The sequence below is a fragment of the Hemicordylus capensis genome, chromosome 1 (assembly GCF_027244095.1).
Source record: "Hemicordylus capensis ecotype Gifberg chromosome 1, rHemCap1.1.pri, whole genome shotgun sequence".
NCBI classification, from domain to species: Eukaryota; Metazoa; Chordata; class Lepidosauria; order Squamata; family Cordylidae; genus Hemicordylus; species Hemicordylus capensis.
In genome coordinates this window covers 378,163,263-378,169,507 of record NC_069657.1, presented here as the reverse complement: position 1 = coordinate 378,169,507, position 6,245 = coordinate 378,163,263, and positions in this window count along the sequence as shown.

Below are 6,245 nucleotides of genomic sequence, written 5' to 3'. Positions count from 1 at the left end.
ACTTTCCTTTCCAGCCCAGCTGAGCTGCTCTAATAAGGCACACTACCTCAGAGACAAGGTGCAATCCACTAACACAGAACGCTTGCTATGGTTGTTGTTCCCACTGAACCAGTTAGCTTCCTAAGCAACTTGAAGGTGTTATTTTTGATCTTTGAAACACTTAGCAGTCTAGGACCTGTATGTGCCAGAGAGGCCTTCTCCCTATAAAAGGGGTTACCAGCCTTGGATCACCAGATGCTTTTGGACTACAACTCCCATCATCCCTAGCCAAAAGGGTGGCCTAGATTGGGAACCCTTGCCCTTCATGAACATCCTTGTCAGGCAGGATCTTGCAAAGTACCCATATTTAGGAGAACTGAGGCAGTGGCAGGAAGCAGCAGGGCTCTTTCCTGTGGTAACTCCAAAACTCTGGAATAAGCTGCTTGCAGAGGCATAGAATTTCACCCTCTGCTGAAATTAATGAAAATCCATAGGTTTTAACCTTCTTTTCTAGATTAGGCAAAGTTGAACAATGCATTTAAATGGAGCATTAAGTACATGCTTAAACGACTCCCACTGAAGCCTAAGGCTATACAGTGCTAAACACACTTAGCAGGGAGCAAGACCTGTTGAATACAGTGGGACTTGTTTCTCTAAGTATTTTGCAAGTGGTTAAGATAACACATAAGTATCTTATCTAAATGATTTCTCACACTTGCTTCAATGCATGTAATAGGTAGCCCTGTAACTTTGACCAGATTGTGCTTCTGGATTATATCTGAACCACTAAACTCATACTTGCAGTAGTTTATGTAATTCTATTAGCAGGGACATCCCATCTCACCAAGAGATGCTGCAGGGGTGATTCCCATCCCCTTTTTAGAGAAGTTGGCAGCAGCTGCTCCGCAGAGGGGAAGCTCCTCTCCGCTTGCATAGAACAAAATGGGGGGAAAGGGAAGGTTTCACAAAATGGCAGACCATGCAGGGCTGTCCCTGGTGGAGATGAAGTTCCAGTGGATTGTCCTAATGACCACTAGGGGCATTGGGAGTAAAGGTAGTTAATAAGGGTCTCCTTACTAGGGATGTGCACAGAACTCTGGTGGGGAGGCTCGAAGGTGGCGGGGGTCTATCCTTAAGAGTGGGGGAGAGTGCACATACCCCTCCTGCCACTTTCCCCCCTCTGGCATCCGTGTTTTTCAAAGCCTATCGGGGTGGCAGCATACCTCCCTGCTGCCCCGTTGCCTTCATCTTCCAGATATGATTGGAAGTCCCCAACACGCCTGTGTGCACCAGCACGGGCATGCGCATGGCGCACATGGGCGTGTCGGTGACTTCTGGTCATATCCGGAAGATGAGGGCAATGGGGCAGCAGGGAGGTATTCTGCAAGCCCCAATGGCAGGTTCAGACTGGCCCACAGGGCAACCGGGCGTATTTCCAGTGCGCCCCATCCACAGGGCACCCCTGCGCCCTGGCTCCCACCCTTAATGACCCATTCTGCTCAAAACCCGGCACCCTCCCCACATACATTCCACTGCCCTTTCAGTGCCCCCAGTCCAGCCCTGCCCAATGGGCTTTGAAAAACATGGACGCTGGCAGGGCAAAAGCGGTGGGAAGGGTGAGTGCATCCTCCCCCACTCTTAAAGATAGACACCCCCCCTCACGGCCTTCAAATCGGCAGAACCTCCAGTTCTTCAAACCGGTTCTGTGCACATCCCTACTCCTTACCTGTCTCTGCTTGCCTCTACCCTCTGACCCCTGCTTTGACTCCTCAGGTAATTCCTGCAGTCAGTCTTCTACACTTTCTCCTAGAGAGAAAGTAGAAACTTCTCTCCCCCCCCCACCTATTCATTATGTAGCCTTTAGATAGGATAGATAGGATTAGGTATTTCTTATCTTAATGTTTGATTTTTTGATTGATTAAGTGCCGTCAGGTCGGTGTCGACTCTTAGCGACCACATATTTATTCATTCATTCATTCATTCATTCATTCATTCATTCGATTTCTATACCGCCCTTCCAAAAATGGCTCAGGGCAATTCACACAGAGAAATAACAAACAAACAAACAAACAAATAAATAGATTCTCTCCAGGATTATGTATCTTCAACTTGGTCTTTAAGGTCTCTGTGTTGCATTCACTGCTGTCATAATCGAGTCCATGTACCTTGCTGCTGGTCATCCTCTTCTCTTTCCTTCAACATTTCCCAGCATTATGGACTTCTCAAGGGAGCTGGGTTTTCGCATAATGTGTCTGAAGTATGATAGTTTGAGCCTAGTCATTTTTGCCTCGAGTGAAAATTCTAGATTGATTTGTTCTATGATCCATTTATTTGTTTTCCTGGCTGTCCATGGTATCCTGAAAAGTCTTCTCCAACACCAAAGTTCAAAAGCGTCAATACTTTTTCTGCCTTGCTTCTTCAAAGTCCAGCTTTCATATCCATAGAGTGTCATGGGGGAAACCATAATCTGAATGATTCTAATCTTTGTAGGTATAGACACGACACACAACATCAAAATATCCTTTCCAAGGCCTTCATTGCAACCCTACCAAGTGCTTGTCTGTGGCATATTTCTTGACTGCTGGATCCTTTACTGTTGATGGTCGATCCAAAAAGGCAGAAGCCATCCACCACTTCAATGTCTTCATTATCAAGTCTGAGGCTGGTTGCTGTACCTGTTGTAATTACTTTAGTCTTCTTTACATTTAGTCGTAATCCCATTTTCTCATTGTGCTCCTTGACTACCATTACTAGATCTTGCAGATCATCCGCATTCTCAGCTATCAGAGTGGTGTTATCAGCGTAGCACAGGTTATTGATGTTTCTTCCTCCAGTTTGAAAACCACGCTCATCTTCTTCCAGTCCAGCTTCTCTCGGTAAATGTTCAGCATATACATTGAATAAAGAAGGAGAAAGTATACTCCTTTCTCCTTGTCTTACTCCTTTGCCGATCTGGAACCAGTCTGTTTCACCATGTTCCGTCTGGACTGTGGCTTCCTTTCCTGTGCATAGGTTTCTCATGAGAACAACGAGATGATCTGGGCTGCCCATTTTTCTAAGTATATTTTACAACTTGACATGGCTGACACAATCGAAGGCTTTTCTGTAGTCAATAAAGCACATATTGACTTCTTTCTGGTATTCTTTGGCTTTTTCAATGATCCAGCATGCATCAGCAATGATGTGTCTTGTTCCTTGGTCTTTTCTGAAACCAGCTTGAACAACTGGCATTTCCCTTTCCACGTAGGGCTCTAATCTGTGTTGGGTGAACCTGAGCATTATTTTGCTAGCATGTGAAATTAAGGATATTGTATGATGGTTTGCACAATCAGTTAAATCTCCTTTCTTTGGTATTGGAAGACTGACCTCTTCCAATCTGTTGGCCACTGTGTTGTTCTCCAAATTTGCTGGCATAGTTTGGTGATGGTAGTTGTTATTTATTCAATTTCTATACCGCCCTTCCCAAAATGACTCAGGGTGGCTTACACAGAGAAATAATAAATAAATAAATAAATAAGATGGTTCCCTATCCCCAAAGCGCTCACAATCTAAAAAGAAACATAAGATAGACACCAGTAACAGTCACTGGAGGTATTGTGCTGTGGCTGGAGAGGGCCAGTTGCTCTCCCCCTGCTAAATAAAGAGAATCACCATGTTAAAAGGTGCTCTTTGCCAAGTTCGCAGAATCAGAGCCTTGACTGATTCTTCTTCTGTGGCTTGCCATATTTCTGTAGCTATTCCATCTATTCCTGTTGCCTTCCAACTTGGTAATAACCAGAGTGCTGATCTAACTTCACCAATAAATCAATTTAGTTTAGACTCTACAGTGATCTCCATATGTGTTGTTTAAGTAGCTTTAACAACTAAACTCCACACTCTGTAACTGGAGTGGCAGCTTCCTTGGTGCTTTGCTAAATAATTACAAACCTCATCAGTCCTTAGGGCATGGAAGGCAGGGGTGACTGCCCAGGATCCTGCTCTTTTAACCTCCATTAAATTTAACTGGAAGGGGGCCCCCACACATTGATTTGCCTTGGGCCTTACACCCTGCCAGGGCTCTCTAAGGACAGTCCTGCAAGACTCCTACAGACCAGGCCTTTGCTGCCAGTGAAGGAACACGTTGTTGCTTGCCACTTTATTTTAAGGAGTTACATGAGAAGGGAAGGACTTCACCACTAAGGCCTTTTTTAAATAGGGAGGGAGGTGAAAAAAATTTAAATAAAGAGGGGGGGGGACATATTTTCAAATCCCCAGAGAAGGATGTGGCCATGAATTGTGTACTCTGTGATACTAATGCAAACACGTCCTGCACAATATTCAGAATTGCAGCTGATGGGAAGAAAACCTCTTGCATCTATGACAAAACGTGTCGTGCGTCTGCATGTTCGGGAACTGCAACAGAAGTCCTACCTTGAGAACAGAGCAAAGGAAAACTCAATACCAGATCAATGGCCACAAAAGAACAAGCCCAAGAGCAGCTGGACCATCCTGCCCTCTCTCACCATGGGTTCTTGGGGCGTTAATTTGATGGTGGGGCCTCCTTTTTCTTACATTTCAGCCTGTTAGACTTTCTCTCTCTCTCTCTCTGGTAAACAGTTTGTTTTCATCAAACCAGTATCTGTGAATCCAGTATCTGTTGTCAAGATCATTTCCAAATTTGTCCACTTGAGGTCCTCTTGGGACTTTCTATTTGTTTTCTTCCCATAATGAGATCTCCATTAAGGTTAGATAGTTTATACTTGGCGCTCGTCAGTGGCAGTCACTAGCATTACAGAAAGTAAGGTGAGCTGGTGTCTGTTTTTTCTCTACCAAGTTTATAAAATGATCCACTTAGCCAAAGTCAAGGGTTCATTGCTTATTTAACAATCCCAAAGCACTTCTAGATACTTCTGCATGAATGACATAATAAAACAATTAGAAGGTAATCAAAACATTAGACTGGAGTAGGCATTTTAATTGGATATTGAGTAGGGGTGCAGTCTAATGCATGCTAAGTACTTTTAAGTCCCATCTATTTCAGTAAGAGAATTAAACCTATGCCTAACTGTCCCCCTGAAAGAAATGGAATTAAAAAATGGATCACACACACACACATAATTTATTTCTCAGATTTAAAACTATTCAGAGGCTTATTATAACAACATACAAACCTAGTGGTTATTATTGCAGATTCTGTCTGCAAATGACAGCTGTGAGGCGGGGGCAATACTAATGTTTCACTATACAAATGGAAAAGTGAGACACACATCGTCATCCCTGTGTAGGGCACTTTGTACAGTTCTATAAGTGGGAAAGGTCCCTGCTCAAGGAGCTTACAATCTAAAGCAGATAATGAAGACCAAAGGATGGAAAGAAGGAGGCACAGGTTGGGTAGGAAGAGAGAAATGTGAGCAACTGTAGTTACACATACTACAATTTGTTTGCTTTGATGCCTTTCGCCCCCACAGTTTACCCAGTAGGAAAGGTGCCACTGGGGCCAAAGGGCATTCACCCTTTCCCTGCACTGCGGTCCCAATCAGATTTGGGCCCCCATAGGCTGCTGCTATTCTGCACAGAAAAAAGCAGCATGCCAGGGTCAAGCACATATATTATGAATGGGATTGTGTAGTTTGGCCTTTCCATTCCTCAAGGTTGGGCTGAGTGCACTACATCTGGAATCGCTGTTCATTTGGTTTTAAAATGTATGGGTGGGAATCAGTATTCCCTCTAACAGGGATTCCCAGATGTTGTTGACTACAACTCCCAGAATCCCCAGCTGCAATGCCTTTTGCTTGGGGGTTATGGGAGTTGTAGTCAACAACATCTTGGAATCCTTGTTAAAGGGAACACTGGTGGGAGTGCAGAGCAGGGCGTGTCTGCTTTATCTACTGCTGTTTGGTAGCACAGTGTGGCAGTGGAGAGGGAGAGTTGGACTCTAGCTAACACAGCACCCTGAGCAATATTGCTGGCAGCGGTGATGAGTCATTGACTATGAATGCTAGTGGAACAAAAGAAGCTGCCATCTGGAAAACTATCACCAGCTGCTCCCAAGAGCCAGTTAGGCCTCCACTGGGGATGTGCACCAAATGGATTTTGCATTTTGTTTCGAGCTCAAAACAAAATGCAGATGGCCAAAATGTTTCATCAAATAGGCTGTTTCAACGGAACGGGGAAACTTGAAACACCCCATTGTTTCCCATGGGTAGCTCCTAGGGACACCAAAGTGGGTTGGGTGGTAGAGCATGATGGGTGCTACCTACCACCCAACCCACAAAAGAAATGCGCAT